Source organism: Bufo bufo, chromosome 3, assembly GCF_905171765.1.
Source record: "Bufo bufo chromosome 3, aBufBuf1.1, whole genome shotgun sequence".
NCBI lineage: Eukaryota > Metazoa > Chordata > Amphibia > Anura > Bufonidae > Bufo > Bufo bufo.
The window spans coordinates 323,869,045-323,886,490 of record NC_053391.1 but is presented as its reverse complement, the minus strand read 5'-3'; the positions used below and the strand labels follow the sequence as shown (position 1 = coordinate 323,886,490).

Genomic DNA, 17,446 nt, shown 5'->3' with positions numbered 1-17,446 from the left:
CGTGAAAATCGCAGCATGCTCCTCTTTGTGCCTTTTTCACGTAACGCAGGCCCCATAGAAATGAATGGGGTTGCGTGAAAATTGCAAGCATCCGCAAGCAAGTGCGGATGCGGTGCGATTTTCACGCACGGTTGCTAAGAGACGATCGGGATGGGGATCCGATCATTATTATTTTCCCTTATAACATGGTTATAAGGGAAAATAGCAGCATTCTAAATACAGAATGCATAGTAAAATAGCGCTGGAGGGGTTAAAAAAATATAAAAAATTATTAAACTCACCTTAATCCACTTGCTCGCGCAGCCCGGCTTCTCTTCTGTCTCCTTTGCTGATTGCAGGAAAAGGACCTGTGGTGACGTCACTCCGGTCATCACATGGTCCGTCACATGATCTTTTACCATGGTGATGGATCATGTGATGACCGGAGTGACGTCCCCACAGGTCCTTTTCCTGCAATCAGCAAAGAAGGAGACAGACGAGAAGCCGGGCTGCGCGAGCAAGTGGATTAAGGTGAGTTTAATTATTTTTTATTTATTTTTAACCCCTCCAGCCCTATTGTACAATGCTGGGGTGGCAATCACAAGCGAAAACTCCTCAGCCGTGAGGCATAATGGATGCTTGAATTAGGGTACTTTCACACTAGCTTTATTCTTTTCCGACATTGAGTTCCGTCCTAGGGGTCGCTGCTCAATACCGGAAAAGAACTGATCAGGTATATCCCCATGCATTCTGAATGAAGAGCAATCCGTTCAGTATGTATTCAGTCACTGTACGGTTTTTGGCCGGAGAAAATACCGCAGCATGCTGCAGTTTTCTCTCCGACCAAAAATCCTGAACACTGACCAGAATGCATTAATTTCCATTGCAATGCATTAATGCCGGATCCAGCCCGATAAGTTCCGGCAAAACAGACCCGGATTTCCGGTCTGCGCATGCGCAGACCTTTAAAAATGCAAAAAATAAATAAAAAATACCGGATCAGTTTTTACGGATGACAACGGAGCAGTATTTCAATGCATCAGTTTGCGTCCGGATTGCCGGCTCTGCGACAGAACTGCCTGCCGGAATCCTCTGCCGCAAGTGTGAAAGTACCCTTAGGAAGCTGTTTTCCAACAGGTTTGAACAGAAAACATGATTTAATTTTACAATATCGCTGAGATCTGTTTTTATGGTCATTTCTTTTGTCACATATAGGTTTTTTTCTTTGGTGTTTGGTTGATTCCCCTCCCTTATTTGTCGTGTGATGCCATGGTCCAGGTGGACTGGTGCACTTTATACTATGACTCCATGTAAAGACCTGTCATATGGTTCAAACGGGTTGATTTGATGCAGGAGGAATACTTGTTTATATTTTTTTTAAATTAAGAAAGAATCATTGATTTTACTCGCTGGATCCATTTGAACTTTTTTGCTGCATCTACGTTAGGTGTGAACAGAGCAGGTCAGAGCCCCTTTACTACTTGAGAGTTGGACTTTGTTCTATCTACAGGGGTCTGGTGCACCGCCTGATTATAAAGGAGGTGAGTATTCACATTTTTTGAATGTCATGAGTAAGGACCGGAATTCAGGGATCCGAAACGCGTAGACATTGTGGATTTTGCATGTGAACCGTGTATAGATTACAATTTTTATTGAAACAAAGCTGCAAAGTTTTTTATCAGAAGCTGGACTGTGTTTTTTTCTTTTGCGGCCAACTAAGCCCATTCTACTTTACCCAAGTTTTAATAAATCTCAACTCTTATATTACAACAGAAATCATGAATGGATTAATGTATTCCTCTTATCACACCAACTAAAGGGGCAACAAATGTCAACTTTCTGCTGCATTGCTTACCTATAGGCTGCCATATAAAAGAAAAAAACGTATACCGGGTTTTACACACAAGTTTGTTTTTTTCTTTTTTTACACAAGCCATCTCTGTATGGAGGAGAGTAGTTTACAGTTTAAAGAGGACCTTTCACCGCTCCCGACATGCCTGTTTTAATAGCTTCATGCACTCCCCATGTAATACCAATTCTGGAGCCTCTATGCTTATGGTTCTGTGTTGTGTTATTCCTCTATTATTTCTACTAGAAGTGATGAATGAATTGCTATTAGCCTTCAGTAAGGCTACAGAGGGGAGGTAACCAGTTATGTACCTGAACAGACTGAAAATGGCAGCACTGATTGGATAGAGTCAGTCTGTGCAGGTACATAACTGGTTACCTCCCCTCTGTAGCCTTACTGAAGGCTAATAGCAATTCATTCATCACTTCTAGTAGAAATAATAAAGGAATAACACAAGATAGAGCCATAAGAATAGAGGCTCCAGAATTGGTATTACATGGGGAATGCAAGAAGCTATTAAAAACAGACATCAGGAGCGGTGTAAGGTCCTCTTTAATAAAAAGAAAACAAAAAAAACAAAAAAGGTCAATCTTAGCACACAGAATAGACATATGCCAAAAATAACATACATATAAACCTAAATGTAAGGGTCCGGGTCTTATAAATGCCTGGTAATCAGTAAATCATAATCAAAGACCACATAATGGGGGCAGGGGGACCATTTTCTTAAGCAGTTTATTAAATTACTTTCAGATGCATAGAATGGTACATCCAAGTATAATGTAATGTTATTTATATATATTATACACACAGTGGATATAAAAAGTCTACACACCCCTGTGTTTCAGTGATGTAAAAAAAATTAGACAAAGATAAATCATTTCACCTTTAATTTGACCTATAAACTGTACAACTCAATTGAAAAACAAACTGAAATCCTTTAGGTAGAGGGAAGAAGAATATAAAAATAAAATAATATGGTTGCATAAGTGTGCACACCCTTAAACTAATACTTTGTTGAAGCACCTGTTGATTTTATTACAGCACTCAGTCTTTTTGGGTATGAGTCCATCAGCAAGGCACATTTTGACTTGGCAAGATTTGCCCACTCTTCTTTGCAAAAACACTCCAAATCTGTCAGATTGCGAGGGCATCTCCTGTGCACAGCCCTCTTCAGATCACCCCACAGATTTCAATCTGATTCAGGTCTGGGCTCTGGCTGGGCCATTCCAAAACTTTAATCTTCTTCTGGTGAAGCCATTCCTTTGTTGATTTGGATGTATGCTTTGGATCGTTGTCATGCTGAAAGATGAAGTTCCTCTTCATGTTCAGCTTTCTAGCAGAAGCCTGAAGGTTTTGTGCCAATGCTGACTGGTATTTGGAACTGTTCATAATTCCCTCTAGCTTAACTAAGGCCCCAATTCCAGCTGAAGAAAAACAGCCCCTTGGCATGATGCTGCCACCACCATGCTTCACTGTGGGTATGGTGTTCTTTTGGTGATGTGCAGTGTAGTTTTAGCACCAAACATCTTTTGGAATTATGGCCAAAAAGTTCCACCTTGGTTTCATCAGACCAGAACACCTTTTCCCACATGCTTTTGGGAGACTTCAGATGTGTTTTTGCAAAATGTAGCCTGGCTTGGACACTTTCGTCTTGCCACTCTACCCCCTCTAGCCCAGACATAGGAAGAATATGGGAGATTGTTGTCACATGTACCACACAGCCAGTACTTGCCAGATATTCCTCCAGCTCCTTTAATGTTGCTGTAGGCCTCTTGGTAGCCTCCCAGACCAGTTTTCTTCTCGTCTTTTCAATCAACTTTGGAGGGTCGACCAGTTCATGGTAATGTCACTGTTGTGCCATATTTTCTCCACTTGATGATGACTGTCTTCACTGTGTTCCATGGTATATCTAATGCCTTGGAAATTCTTTTGTACCCTTCTCCTGATACCTTTTAACAATGAGATCCCTCTGATGCTTTGGAAGCTCTCTGTGGACCATGGCTTTTGCTGTGGGATGCGACTAAGAAAATTTCAGGAAAAACCAACTAGAGCAGCTGAACTTTATTTGGGGTTAATTAGAGGCACTTTAAATGATGGCAGGTGTATGCTGACTCCTATTTAACATGATTTGGAATGTGATTGCTTAAGGGTCCATTCACACGTCCGTAAATGTTTTGCGAATCCGCAAATTGCGGATCCGCAGAACACGGACACCGGCAACGTGCATTCCACAATTTGCGGACCGCACATCTCCGGCACTATAATAGAAAATGCCTAATCTTGTCCGCAATTGCAGACAAGAATAAGACATGTTTTATTTTTTTTAGCGGAAACACGGATCCGCAAATGCGGACAGCACATTCCAGCCTCATTGAAAACGAATGGGTCTGCACCCGTTCCGCAAAATTGCGGAACGGATGCGGACCCATTTTGCGGACGTGTGAATGTAGCCTAATTTTGAACACAGATACAACCCCAGTTATAAGAGGGTGTGCACACTTATGCAACCACATTAATTTAGTTTTTTGTTTTCTTCCCTCCACCTAAAAGATTTAAATTTGTTTTTCAATTGAGTTCTACAGTTTATAGGTCACATTAAGGGTACATTCACACGACCGTATAATTTTATCCGCATCCGTTCCGCATTTTGCGGAATAGATGCGGATCCATTCATTTCTATGGGTGAATAAAATGTCCGGACAACATTCAGTATGTTGTCCGCATCCGTGTTTCCGCATTTCTAGTCCGCAAAAATATGAAGCTTGTCCTACTATTGTTCGCACAGATCGGTCCGCAGCCCCATTAAAGTCATTTATTTTTCTTCCATTTTTTGCGGACCGTAAAAAACGGAAGACATAAGGAACACAATGGACACACGGTACCATTATTTGCGTACCGCAAAACTGAAAGGATTACACACGGTCGTGTGAATGTACCCTAAAGGTGGAAAAAGTTCTGAAATGATTTATCTGTCAAATTTTGTAACGTCACAGAAACCTGACATTTTAACAGGGGTGTGTAGACTTTTTATATCGTGTGTGTGTGTATAAATATAAATTATATGTATATATATATATATATATATATATATATATATATATATATATATATACATATATACATATATACAGTCTTGTGAAAAAATTAGGACACCCTTTGAAAGCATGTGGTTTTTTGTAACATTTTTAATAAATGGTTATTTCATCTCCGTTTCAACAATACAGAGAGATTAAAGTAATCCGACTAAACAAAGAAAACTGAAGAAAAGTCTTTTCAAGATCTTCTGTAAATGTCATTCTACAAAAATGCCTATTCTAACTGAGGAAAAAGATAGGACACCCTTGCCCCTAATAGCGAGTGTTACCTCCTTTGGCTGAAATAACTGCAGTGAGACGGTTCTTGTAGCCATCTACCAGTCTTCGACATCGGTCTGAGGAAATTTTACCCCACTCCTCAATGCAGAACTTTTTCAGCTGTGAGATGTTTGAGGGGTTTCTTGCACGTACAGCCCTTTTCAAGTCACCCCACAGCATCTCAATGGGATTCAAATCTGGACTTTGACTTGGCCATTCCAGGACTCTCCATTTCTTCTTTTTCAGCCAATCTTTGGTTGATTTACTAGTATGTTTTGGGTCATTGTCATGTTGCATGGTCCAGTTCCGCTTCAGCTTTAATTTTCTAACTGATGGTCTCACATGTTCTTCAAGCACCTTCTGATACACAGTAGAATTCATCGTGGATTCTATGATGGTGAGCTGACCAGGTCCTGCTGCAGCAAAGCAGCCCCAAACCATGACACTTCCACCTCCATGCTTCACAGTTGGTATGAGGTTCTTTTCTTGGAATGCTGTGTTTGGTTTACGCCAAACATGTCCTCTGCTGTTGTGTCCAAATAATTCAATTTTGGACTCATCTGTCCAAAGAACATTATTCCAGAAGTCCTGGTCTTTGTCAACTTTATCGCTGGCAAATGTCAGTCTGGCCTCGATGTTTCTCTTGGAAAGCAAAGGTTTCCTCCTTGCACACCTCCCATGCAAGTTAAACTTGTACAGTCTCTTTCTGATTGTAGAGGCATGTACTTCTACATCAACAGTAGCCAGAGCCTGCTGTAGTTCTCGAGATGACACTTTAGGGTTTTTGGATACCTCTTTTAGCATCTTGCGGTCTACTCTTGGGGTGAACTTGCTGGGGCGACCAGTCCTGGGCATGTTGGCAGTTGTTTTGAAAGCCCTCCACTTGTAGACTATCTTCCGGACAGTGGAATGGCTGATTTCAAAATCTTTTGAGATCTTTTTAAATCCCTTCCCAGACTCATAGGCTGCTACAATCTTTTTTCTGAAGTCCTCTGACAGCTCTTTTGCTCTCACCATGGTGCTCACTCTCACTTCAACAGTCAGGAGCACACCAAACTAAATGTCTGAGGTTTAAATAGGGCAAGCCTCATTCAACATGCAGAGTAACGATCTAATTATGTGCACCTGGTGTGATATACCTGTGTGAGATCTGAGCCAATTTAAGAGGGAATACATGTGAGGGTGTCCTATCTTTTTCCTCAGTTAGAATAGGCATTTTTGTAGAATGACATTTACAGAAGATCTTGAAAAGACTTTTCTTCAGTTTTCTTTGTTTAGTTGGATTACTTTAATCTCTCTGTATTGTTGAAACGGAGATGAAATAACCATTTATTAAAAATGTTACAAAAAACCACATGCTTTCAAAGGGTGTCCTAATTTTTTCACATGACTGTATATATATATAAAATCTCTATGTCCGGTGACACAATTCTAACATTTTTGGCTCTATACACCTCCACAATAGATTTGAAATGAAACGAAGATGTGCTTTAACTGCAGACCGTCAGCTTTAATTTGAGGGTATTTACATCCAAATCAGGTGAACGGTGTAGGAATTACAACAGTTTTCATATGTGCCTCCCACTTGTTAAGGGACCAAAAGTAATGGGACAGAATAATCATAAATCAAACTTTCACTTTTTAATACTTGGTTGCAAATCCTTTGCAGTCAATTACAGCCTGAAGTCTGGAACGCATAGACATCACCAGACACTGGGTTTCATCCCTGGTGATGCTCTGCCAGGCCTCTACTGCAACTGTCTTCAGTTCCTGCTTGTTCTTGGGGCATTTTCCCTTCAGTTTTGTCTTCAGCAAGTGAAATGCATGCTCAATCGGATTCAGGTCAGGTGATTGACTTGGCCATTCCATAACATTCCACTTCTTTCCCTTAAACTCTTTGGTTGCTTTTGCAGTATGCTTTGGGTCATTGTCCATCTGCACTGTGAAGCGCCGTCCAATGAGTTCTGAAGCATTTGGCTGAATATGAGCAGATAATATTGCCCGAAACACTTCAGAATTCATCCTGCTGCTTCAGTCAGCAGTCACATCATCAATAAATACAAGAGAACCAGTTCCATTGGCAGCCATACATGCCTACGCCATGACACTACCACCACCATGCTTCACTGATGAGGTGGTATGCTTAGGATCATGAGCAGTTCCTTTCCTTCTCCATACTCTTCTCTTCCCATCACTCTGGTACAAGTTGATCTTGGTCTCATCTGTCCATAGGATGTTGTTCCAGAACTGTGAAGGCTTTTTTAGATGTTGTTTGGCAAACTCTAATCTGGCCTTCCTATTTTTGAGGCTCACCAATGGTTTACATCTTGTGGTGAACCCTCTGTATTCACTCTGGTGAAGTCTTCTCTTGATTGTTGACTTTGACACCTCCTGGAGAGTGTTCTTGATCTGGCCAACTGTTGTGAAGGGTGTTTTCTTCACCAGGGAAAGAATTCTTCGGTCATCCACCACAGTTGTTTTCCGTGGTCTTCCGGGTCTTTTGGTGTTGCTGAGCTCACCGGTGCGTTTCTTCTTTTTAAGAATGTTCCAAACAGTTTTTTTGGCCACGCCTAATGTTTTTGCTATCTCTCTGATGGGTTTGTTTTGTTTTTTCAGCCTAATGATGGCTTGCTTCACTGATAGTAACAGCTCTTTGGATCTCATCTTGAGAGTTGACAGCAACAGATTCCAAATGCAAATAGCACACTTGAAATAAACTCTGGACCTTTTATCTGCTCATTGTAATTGGCATAATGAGGGAATAACACACACCGGGCCATGGAACAGCTGAGAAGCCAATTGTCCCATTACTTTTGGTTCCTTAACAAGTGGGAGGCACATATGCAAACTGTTTTAATTCCTACACCGTTCACCTGATTTGGATGTAAATGCCCTCAAATTAAAGCTGACAGTCTGCAGTTAAAGCACATCTTGTTTGTTTCATTTCAAATCCATTGTAGTTGTGTATAGAGCCAAAAATGATACAATTGTGTAGATGTCCCAATATTTATGGACCTGATACACTGTTCAAAAAAAATAAAGGGAACACAAAAATAACATCCTAGATCTGAGTTAATTAAATATTCTTCTGAAATACTTTGTTCTTTACATAGTTGAATGTGCTGACAACAAAATCACAAAAATTTAAAAATGGAATCAAATTTTTCAACCCATGGAGGTCTGGATTTGGAGTCACACTCAAAATTAAAGTGGAAAAACACACTACAGGCTGATCCAACTTTAATGTAATGTCCTTAAAACAAGTCAAAATGAGGCTCAGCAGTGTGTGTGGTCTCCACGTGCCTGTATGACCTCCCTACAACGCCTGTGCATGCTCCTGATGAGGTGGCGGACGGTCTCCTGAGGGATCTCCTCCCAGACCTGGACTAAAGCATCTGCCAACTCCTGGACAGTCTGTGGTGCAACGTGACGTTGGTGGATAGAGCGAGACATGATGTCCCAGATGTACTCAATTGGATTCAGGTCTGGGGAACGGGCGGGCCAGTCCATAGCATCAATGCCTTTGTCTTGCTGGAACTGCTGACACACTCCAGCCACATGAGGTCTAGCATTTTCTTGCATTAGGAGGAACCCAGGGCCAACCGCACCAGCATATGGTCTCACAAGGGGTCTGAGGATCTCATCTCGGTACCTAATGGCAGTCAGGCTACCTCTGGCGAGCACATGGAGGGCTGTGCGGCCCTCCAAAGAAATGCCACCCCACACCATTAATGACCCAATGCCAAATCGGTCATGCTGGAGGATGTTGCAGGCAGCAGAACGTTCTCCACTGAGTCTCCAGACTCTGTCACATGTGCTCAGTGTGAACCTGCTTTCATCTGTGAAGAGCACAGGGCGCCAGTGGCGAATTTGCCAATCTTGGTGTTCTCTGGCAAATGCCAAACGTCCTGCACGGTGTTGGGCTGTAAGCACAACCCTCACCTGTGGATGTCGGGCCCTCATATCACCCTCATTGAGTCTGTTTCTGACCGTTTGAGCAGACACATGCACATTTGTGGCCTGCTGGAGGTCATTTTGCAGGGCTCTGGCAGTGCTCCTCCTTGCACAAAGGCGGAGGTAGCGGTCCTGCTGCTGGGTTGTTGCCCTCCGGCAGCATTCAAAAGTGACCAAAACATCAGCCAGGAAGCATAGGAACTGAGAAGTAGTATATATAATATATATATATATATATATATATATATATATATATATACACATTGCTCAAAAAAATAAAGGGAACACTTAAACAACACAATGTAACTCCAAGTCAATCACACTTCTGTGAAATCAAACTGTCCACTTAGGAAGCAACACTGAGTGACAATCAATTTCACATGCTGTTGTGCAAATGGGATAGACAACAGGTGGAAATTATAGGCAATTAGCAAGTCACCCCCAATAAAGGAGTGGTTCTGCAGGTGGTAACCACAGACCACTTCTCAGTTCCTATGCTTCCTGGCTGACGTTTTGGTCACTTTTGAATGCTGCCGGTGCTTTCACTCTAGTGGTAGCATGAGACGGAGTCTACAACCCACACAAGTGGCTCAGGTAGTGCAGCTTATCCAGGATGGCACATCAATGCGAGCTGTGGCAAGAAGGTTTGCTGTGTCTGTCAGCGTAGTGTCCAGAGCATGGAGGCGCTACCAGGAGACAGGCCAGTACATCAGTAGACGTGGAGGAGGCCGTAGGAGGGCAACAACCCAGCAGCAGGACCGCTACCTCCGCCTTTGTGCAAGGAGGAACAGGAGGAGCACTGCCAGAACCCTGCAAAATGACCTCCAGCAGGCCACAAATGTGCATGTGTCTGCTCAAATGGTCAGAAACAGACTCCATGAGGGTGATATGAGGGCCCGACATCCACAGGTGAGGGTTGTGCTTACAGCCCAACACCGTGCAGGACGTTTGGCATTTGCCAGAGAACACCAAGATTGGCAAATTCGCCACTGGCGCCCTGTGCTCTTCACAGATTAAAGCAGGTTCACACTGAGCACATGTGACAGATGTGACAGTCTGGAGACGCCGTGGAGAACGTTCTGCTGCCTGCAACATCCTCCAGCATGACCGGTTTGGCATTGGGTCAGTAATGGTGTGGGGTGACATTTCTTTGGAGGGCCGCACAGCCCTCCATGTGCTCGCCAGAGGTAGCCTGACTGCCATTAGGTACCGAGATGAGATCCTCAGACCCCTTGTGAGACCATATGCTGGTGCGGTTGGCCCTGGGTTCCTCCTAATGCAAGAAAATGCTAGACCTCATGTGGCTGGAGTGTGTCAGCAGTTCCTGCAAGACGAAGGCATTGATGCTATGGATTGGCCCGCCCGTTCCCCAGACCTGAATCCAATTGAGCACATCATGTCTCGCTCTATCCACCAACGTCACGTTGCACCACAGACTGTCCAGGAGTTGGCAGATGCTTTAGTCCAGGTCTGGGAGGAGATCCCTCAGGAGACCGTCCGCCACCTCATCAGGAGCATGCACAGGCGTTGTAGGGAGGTCATACAGGGACGTGGAGGCCACACACACTACTGAGCCTCATTTTGACTTGTTTTAAGGACATTACATCAAAGTTGGATCAGCCTGTAGTGTGTTTTTCCACTTTAATTTTGAGTGTGACTCCAAATCCAGACCTCCATGGGTTAAACAATTTGATTCCATTTTTTAATTTTTGTGTGATTTTGTTGTCAGCACATTCAACTATGTAAAGAACAAAGTATTTCAGAAAAATATTTAAGTAATTCAGATCTAGGATGTGTTATTTCAGGGGCTTTGGGGAGATTTTAATGTCAGACCACCTCTTTCATATCGGAGTGATCTGGATGCCAGCAAACTGCTGATTTGGCCACAGGAAATGCATTATTACATAGCAGCCTTTCCGATGAATGGCCAGTCACTTAACAGAGGATAGGCCAAGACCACCAGAGCAAGACCCTTTATGACCTCCATATGCCTTAAAGGGGCTGTCCGTTTTTTAAAACGTAGTCTGATGTCAGGACATGTTAGAAAACAATAACTACCTGTTTCTCCTGTGTTGCTCTCATGCCGGTCCTCCTCCCGTGACCACTGCAGCCCATTACTGGCCTCAGCAGTCTCAGACCACAGCTTTATACAATTTACTGGCATCTGGCTTAGTTTTAACCCCTTAGGGACGCATGACGTACCGGTACGGCATGTTTCCCGAGTCCTTAAGGACCCATGACGTACCGGTACGTCATGGCTTTAAATCGCGATTCCGGCGCCGCGGGGGTTAACCGGAACGGGATGCCGGCTGAAATCATTCAGCCGGCATCCTGTAACAACTCCGGGGGGGGGGGGGGCATTTGAGCCCCCCGTATCTGTGATCGCAGAAAAACGCAGGTCAATTCAGACCTGTAGTTTGCTGAGTTTCGGCTCCATTCGGGTCTCCGGTGACCCGATGAACCGGAAAAAGACTGCGATCGGTGGCGTGATTATACACCACCAATCGCAGTACGAAGATTTGAAACGGCGGTGCTGGCCCTAGTGCTGAATGCTGCTGTCCAGGGTGCTGATTGGTGCAGGGGAGAGAGGCGCGAGATTCAAACTTCCTGCGCTCCTCTCTCCCCTGTTCTTCCTGTTCAGCACGAGCACCCTGCAGCACCGTCCAGCACCAGCTCCTGAGTCCCCCTAATTGTAATCCATCACCCTCCTGCACCCATCGCCCTCCAGGTAGGTTAGGGTCAGTGAGGGAGAGGCACCGTTAGGCAGGGATAGAAGGGGAAAGTTAGTTAGGGGAAAAAAAAGCACTTTTAACTAAAAACATTTTTGTTTCAGCTTTCAGACCCTAGACCCCCCCTGCCACTTGTATAACTTTTATACTAGCATTCACTTGTTCAGGTCCCTTGCCGCCAGATCCACGTTCGCTTGTGGGACCGTGCGGAAAAATCAACGCGGCCTCCCTGCCCACCCCCTCCAGGTACCTATCCCCAGGGGTGAGACCCGTCCCTTTACCAGTGGAAACCTGTTGCTGGTCAGGTATAAGGACAAGAGGGATGTCATTATGATGTCCACAATCCACGGTAACAGCACCACCCCCGTCTCTGTGCGAGGTACCGCGGCAACGGTCCTCAAGCCCGATTGTATCGTCGACTACAATCGGTATATGGGAGGAGTTGATCTCTCTGATCAAGTCCTCACGCCATATAACGCCATGCGCAAAACGCGGGCATGGTACAGGTTGCCTTGTACAACTCTTTTGTACTATCCCGAAACGCTGGCAGCACAGGGACATTCCTCCAATTCTATGAGGCCAGTCCTCAAAGACCTGATCTTTTCGGACCGGGAAAGAGCAGGCCGGAGTACCTCGGGAACTGGAGGTGCCCGGATCGTCCCTGGCCAACATTTTCCAGGTGTGGTCCCCCATACTGGAAAGAAGGGACGAACCCAAAAAAGATGCAGAGTGTGTCACAAGAGGGGGATATGGAAGGACACCACCACTCAGTGTGACACGTGCCCCGATCATCCGGGCATCTGCGTTATCGATTGCTTCAGGGAGTTTCAGACTTCCATGGAGTACTACATTTTTATAATCTCCAACAGTCCCCTAGAGAACATAAAAAACAATGGCTCTCAGACTTGAGACACGGAAACAATTTTTTCCCCCCAAAAAAATATTAGTTTTAGTGCAGTCATCCTCAAACTGCGGCCCTCCAGATGTTGTAAAACTATAACTCCCAGCATGCCCAGACAACCTACAGCCATCAGCAGGGCATGGTGGGAATTGTAGTTTTACAACATCTGGAGGGCCGCAGTTTTAGGATGCCTGCTTAGTGTCTCCAAAGTCTGAGAGCGATACATATTGGGCATCGTCGCGTCCGTAAAAATCGTCTCTATAAAAATAACATTTAACCCCCCCCCCCCGGATGAACAGCGTTAAAAAAAAAAAAAAGTGTAAAAAAAGCCATTTGTCACCTAACATCAGAAAAAGTGTAATAGCGAGTGATCAAAATGTGATATGCACCCCCAATTAGTGCCTATAAAACCACCATCTCATCCCGCAAAAAATGACCCCCTACATTAGATAGTCGCCCAACAAAAAAAAAACTGCAGCTCCCAGGCTATGGAGATACTAATATATTTTTTTGGGTTCCTAAAATGATAGTGTAAAATCTAAATAAATTTTTAAATGTAGACATATTAGGTATCGCCGCGTCCGTAAGAATCTGCCCTATAAAAATAACATTTGACCAAACCCCTCGGATGAACAGCGTTAAAAATATAGAATAAAAACAGTGCCAAATTTCCATTTGAATCCTTTTTTCCGGTAATAAAGCAAGGGTTAACAGCCAAACAAAACTAAATATTTATTGCCCTGATTCTGTAGTTTGCAGAAACACCCCATATGTGGTCGTAAATGGCTATATAGCCACACGGCAGGGCATAGAACGAAGGGAACGCCATATGGTTTCTGGAAGGCAGATTTTGATGGACTGGTTTATTTACACCATGTCCCAATTGAAGCCCCCCTGATGTAGCCTAGACTAGAAACTCCCAAAAAGTGACCACATCTAAGAAACTACACCCCTCAAGGTACTCAAAAGTTACTTTACAAACTTTGTTAACCCTTTAGGTGTTCCACAAAACTAAATAGCGAATGTAGAAACAATTTTAGAATTTAAATTTTTTGTTACCTTGCCTCAAAAAAGAGTAATATAGAGCAACCAAAAATCATATTTACCCTAAAATAGTCCCAAAACAACAACCACCGTATCCCGTAGTTTCCTAGATGGGATCACTTTTATGGAGTTTCTACTCTAGGGGTGCATAAGAGGGCTTTAAAGGGTACATGGTGTAAATAAACCAGTCCAGCAAAATCTGCCTTCCAAAAACCATATGGCGTTCCCCTTCTTCTATGTCCTGTCGTTTAGCCAAATAGTAGTTTATGACAACATATGGGGTGTTTCTGCAAACTACAGAATCAGGGCAACCCATTTTGAGTTTTGTTTGGCTGTTAACCCATTTTTTCCAGTAATAAAGTAAGGGTTAAAATGGATAATTTTCCAAAAAATAGAAATTTCTAAATTGTTTCTCCATCTGCCATTAACTCTTGTGGAACACCTAAAGGGTTAACAAAGTTTGTAAACCCAGTTTTGAATACCTTGAGGGGTGTACTTTCTTAGATTGAGTCACTTTTTTGGAATTTCTATTCTAGGGGTGCAAGGGGGGGGCTTGAAATGGGACATGGTATAAACAAAACCAGTCCTGCCAAACCTGCCTTCCAAAAACCATATGACGTTCCCCTCTTTCTATGTCCTCCCGTTTGGCCAAACAGTAGTTTACAACCACATATGGGGTGTTTTTGCAAACTACAGAATCAGGGCAACACATATTGAGTTTTGTTTGGCAGTTAACCCTTGTTTTTTTCCTGGAAAAAATGTATTATATTGGAAAATTTTCCCAAAAAAAATCACTGCTGAAGGGGTCACTGCTCTAAAACCCCGAAACACGTCTAGTATTAACCCCCCTACTTGGAAGAAGGATATTGCCAGACTGAGGAGGCTTGGATATTATCGTATGAATATTGAATTGCTAAAGAAGGAAACTACCACTACACGGAAGACGTCTGGTTTCAAACACAAGACCACGTGTATCCAGCAGTTCGTTTGGCGCTAAATTCAAATTTGATCAAACAGCCCTCGAGACCGGAACCTTAACTTTCATAGAAAGTGGACCGAGTCGAGGGCTCACAGTCCAGTTAAAAGACCTCCCGGTAAGACTGTGCATACTCCATTTAAAACTAAGCGATCGCTTTCTAGCCAAATACAGCGGGACGCCGCTATTTGTATGAGCAGGTGGAACGTCGTCTTATACAATATCGACTTCCATCGGTGTTTCGAATTTTGGTCACTAAATGAATGTGTGTTGAGAACTGGTCATGAGCTGGCACTTATTTTGAATATTCGGTAGAGATCGATAATTCTCATTTGTGACTTCTTATCTTCAGCAATTTTCATTGAATATTTTACATCGAAGAACTTTTATCGAATATTACCATCGAACATTATTATCGAATATTTATGATTGACTACCTTTCATGATTATTATTGCTTTTAGGATCAGAGACCTCACATTATTGCCTTTTAGATTTTATTTGATTATTGCGATCTGTATATGCATGTATGTTTTTATTGTTTTAGGTTTTATGACATTACCGAGTTAAATATTACTACCAACTATTGCTGATATTCTATTGTTAATGTATCTTATTCAATAAAGATCCCTTTACTAATAGAGAGTGCCCCACTACTATCTATTTATTGTACTTGCTAAAAAGTATTGTATTTTCCATCACATTATACACTGCTCGTTTCCATGGTTACGTCCACCCTGCAATCCATCAGTGGTGGCTGTGCTTGCTCACTATAGGAAAAAAAACACTAGCCTATGTGCGCTCCCACGGTCCTGGCCACCAGAAAGGCCAGCACTTTTTCCTATAGTGTGCAAGTACGACCACCACTGATGGATTGCAGGGTGGTCTGTAACCATGGAAACAAGCAGTGTATAATGCGATGGAAAAATGAATCCAGCCAGCAAAGGAAGCAATATAGGTAATAACAAAGGAAGCAATATGGGTAATAATACATTAGTAAGTGCCTTGTATTAACTTTCTCTACATGATAAATGCCATTTGCTGAAGACAACCCCTTTAAAGGCAGGGCTCCACAGGTTATACATGTGTCTCTGGGAAAACACATCACTATAATGCATGCCATATATTTCTAAGGGATCGCATGGCAAGCTTGTCAGCAGAATTGAGAATTCAGCTCTGGACAACTGTGTTGGGTACAAGACATTATATGTTTACAGAGTTAGGCCTCATGCACATGACCGTTTTGTGGTCCGCAAACCGCGGATGGCGTCAGTGTGCGTTTCGCAATTTGTGGAACGGCACAGCCAGCCATTAATATAACTGCCTAGTCTTGTCCGCAAATCGCGGACAAGAATAGGACAGGTTATTTATTTTTTTGCGGACCACGGAACGGAGCAATGGATGCTGACTGCACACGGATCTTTTGCGTCCCCTTTGAAGTGAATGGGTCCACACCCGAGCCGCCTAAACTGCGGCTCGGATGCGGACCAAAACAACGGCCGTGTGCATGAGGCCTAACTCAACTATTTTATGTTAGGCTACTTTCACATTAGCGTTTTTTGCAGATCTGTCATGGATCTGCAAAAACGCTTCTGTACAACCGCATGCATCTGTCATGAACGGATCCGGTTGTATTATGTCTTCTATAGCCATGACGGATCCGTCTTGAACACCATTGAAAGTCAATGGGGGGCGGATCCGTTTTCTATTGTGTCCGAGAAAACGGATCCGTCCCCATTGACTTACATTGTGTGTCATGACGGATTCGTCTCGCTCCGCACCACATAGCGACAGAAGAGGGGCAAAACTGAAGCGTTTTCTTCCGCTACCGAGATCCCATGACGGATCTCAATAGCGGAATTGAAAACGCAAATGTGAAAGTAGCCTAAATTGTATCAATGTCTGAACTGTAACGTGGAGCTCAATGCTGCACATTTTACTATAGAAATCCTGCAAAACATATAAGGAAAATGAAAGCTTCTCTAAAAAGATCTGCTGCCCGCCCGGCAGAACAATGCCAGAAGAACGCACACTGTAACGTGAGCCCTCAGCCATCCGGGGCCGCTCTCCCCGGGGCTAGGCGCATGTCTGGAGCAGCGCAGGGATGACGAGCAGAGCCGTGGTACCTCAGGATGGCACAGTCCTGCATCCTCACCAAACAGCTCTTTATCAGCTGGCTGCAGGCACTGATTGGGAGCGGATCATCCCAGACACGCGGTTACCGCCGCCAGACACTGACCGCTCAGCCCTATAACCCGGGCGGCACGTCCCACACACCACATGCAATGACCGGGGGTCTGAGCGTCTCACTCACCCGAGTCCACAAAGGCTGCAACAAGCAGCCACTGCACTATGCTGGTAAAATGGCGCGTCTTCCCCAACAGACCACGCCTCCTTCTCCCGTACCGCTCAGCCAATCCCAGGCGCCGCGCACGGGGCTGTCAGGAGTGAATGCCAGGGGCCTTCCAATTAGGCTAAGCAAGGGATAGGGGAGCGGGAAGGGGGACGAGTGGCGCCAACCAACCGCAGCTCGGGATAAACCTGGCCGGAATGGCTGAATGTTCCGAGCGGCGGCATTGGCCGTGGTGGGGTACGTTGTGTCCAATCACTCGTGCACCACAGAAGCCGGAGACAATGTGTCCTCCTGTGATCATTGCTGT

The 17,446-nt window shown here is 44.0% G+C and overlaps 1 protein-coding gene across 1 annotated transcript in view; it reads right to left on the bottom strand.

The window, feature by feature from the left end:
• LOC120995267 (heterogeneous nuclear ribonucleoprotein R) overlaps positions 1-17,181 on the bottom strand; it is a 77,639-nt gene extending 60,458 nt beyond the window's left edge. The window contains exon 1 of the mRNA XM_040424365.1: positions 17,101-17,181. The gene's annotated coding sequence lies outside the window, so the exon portion shown is untranslated. The remainder of the gene's footprint in view (positions 1-17,100) is intronic.
• Positions 17,182-17,446: the final 265 nt, after the last annotated feature.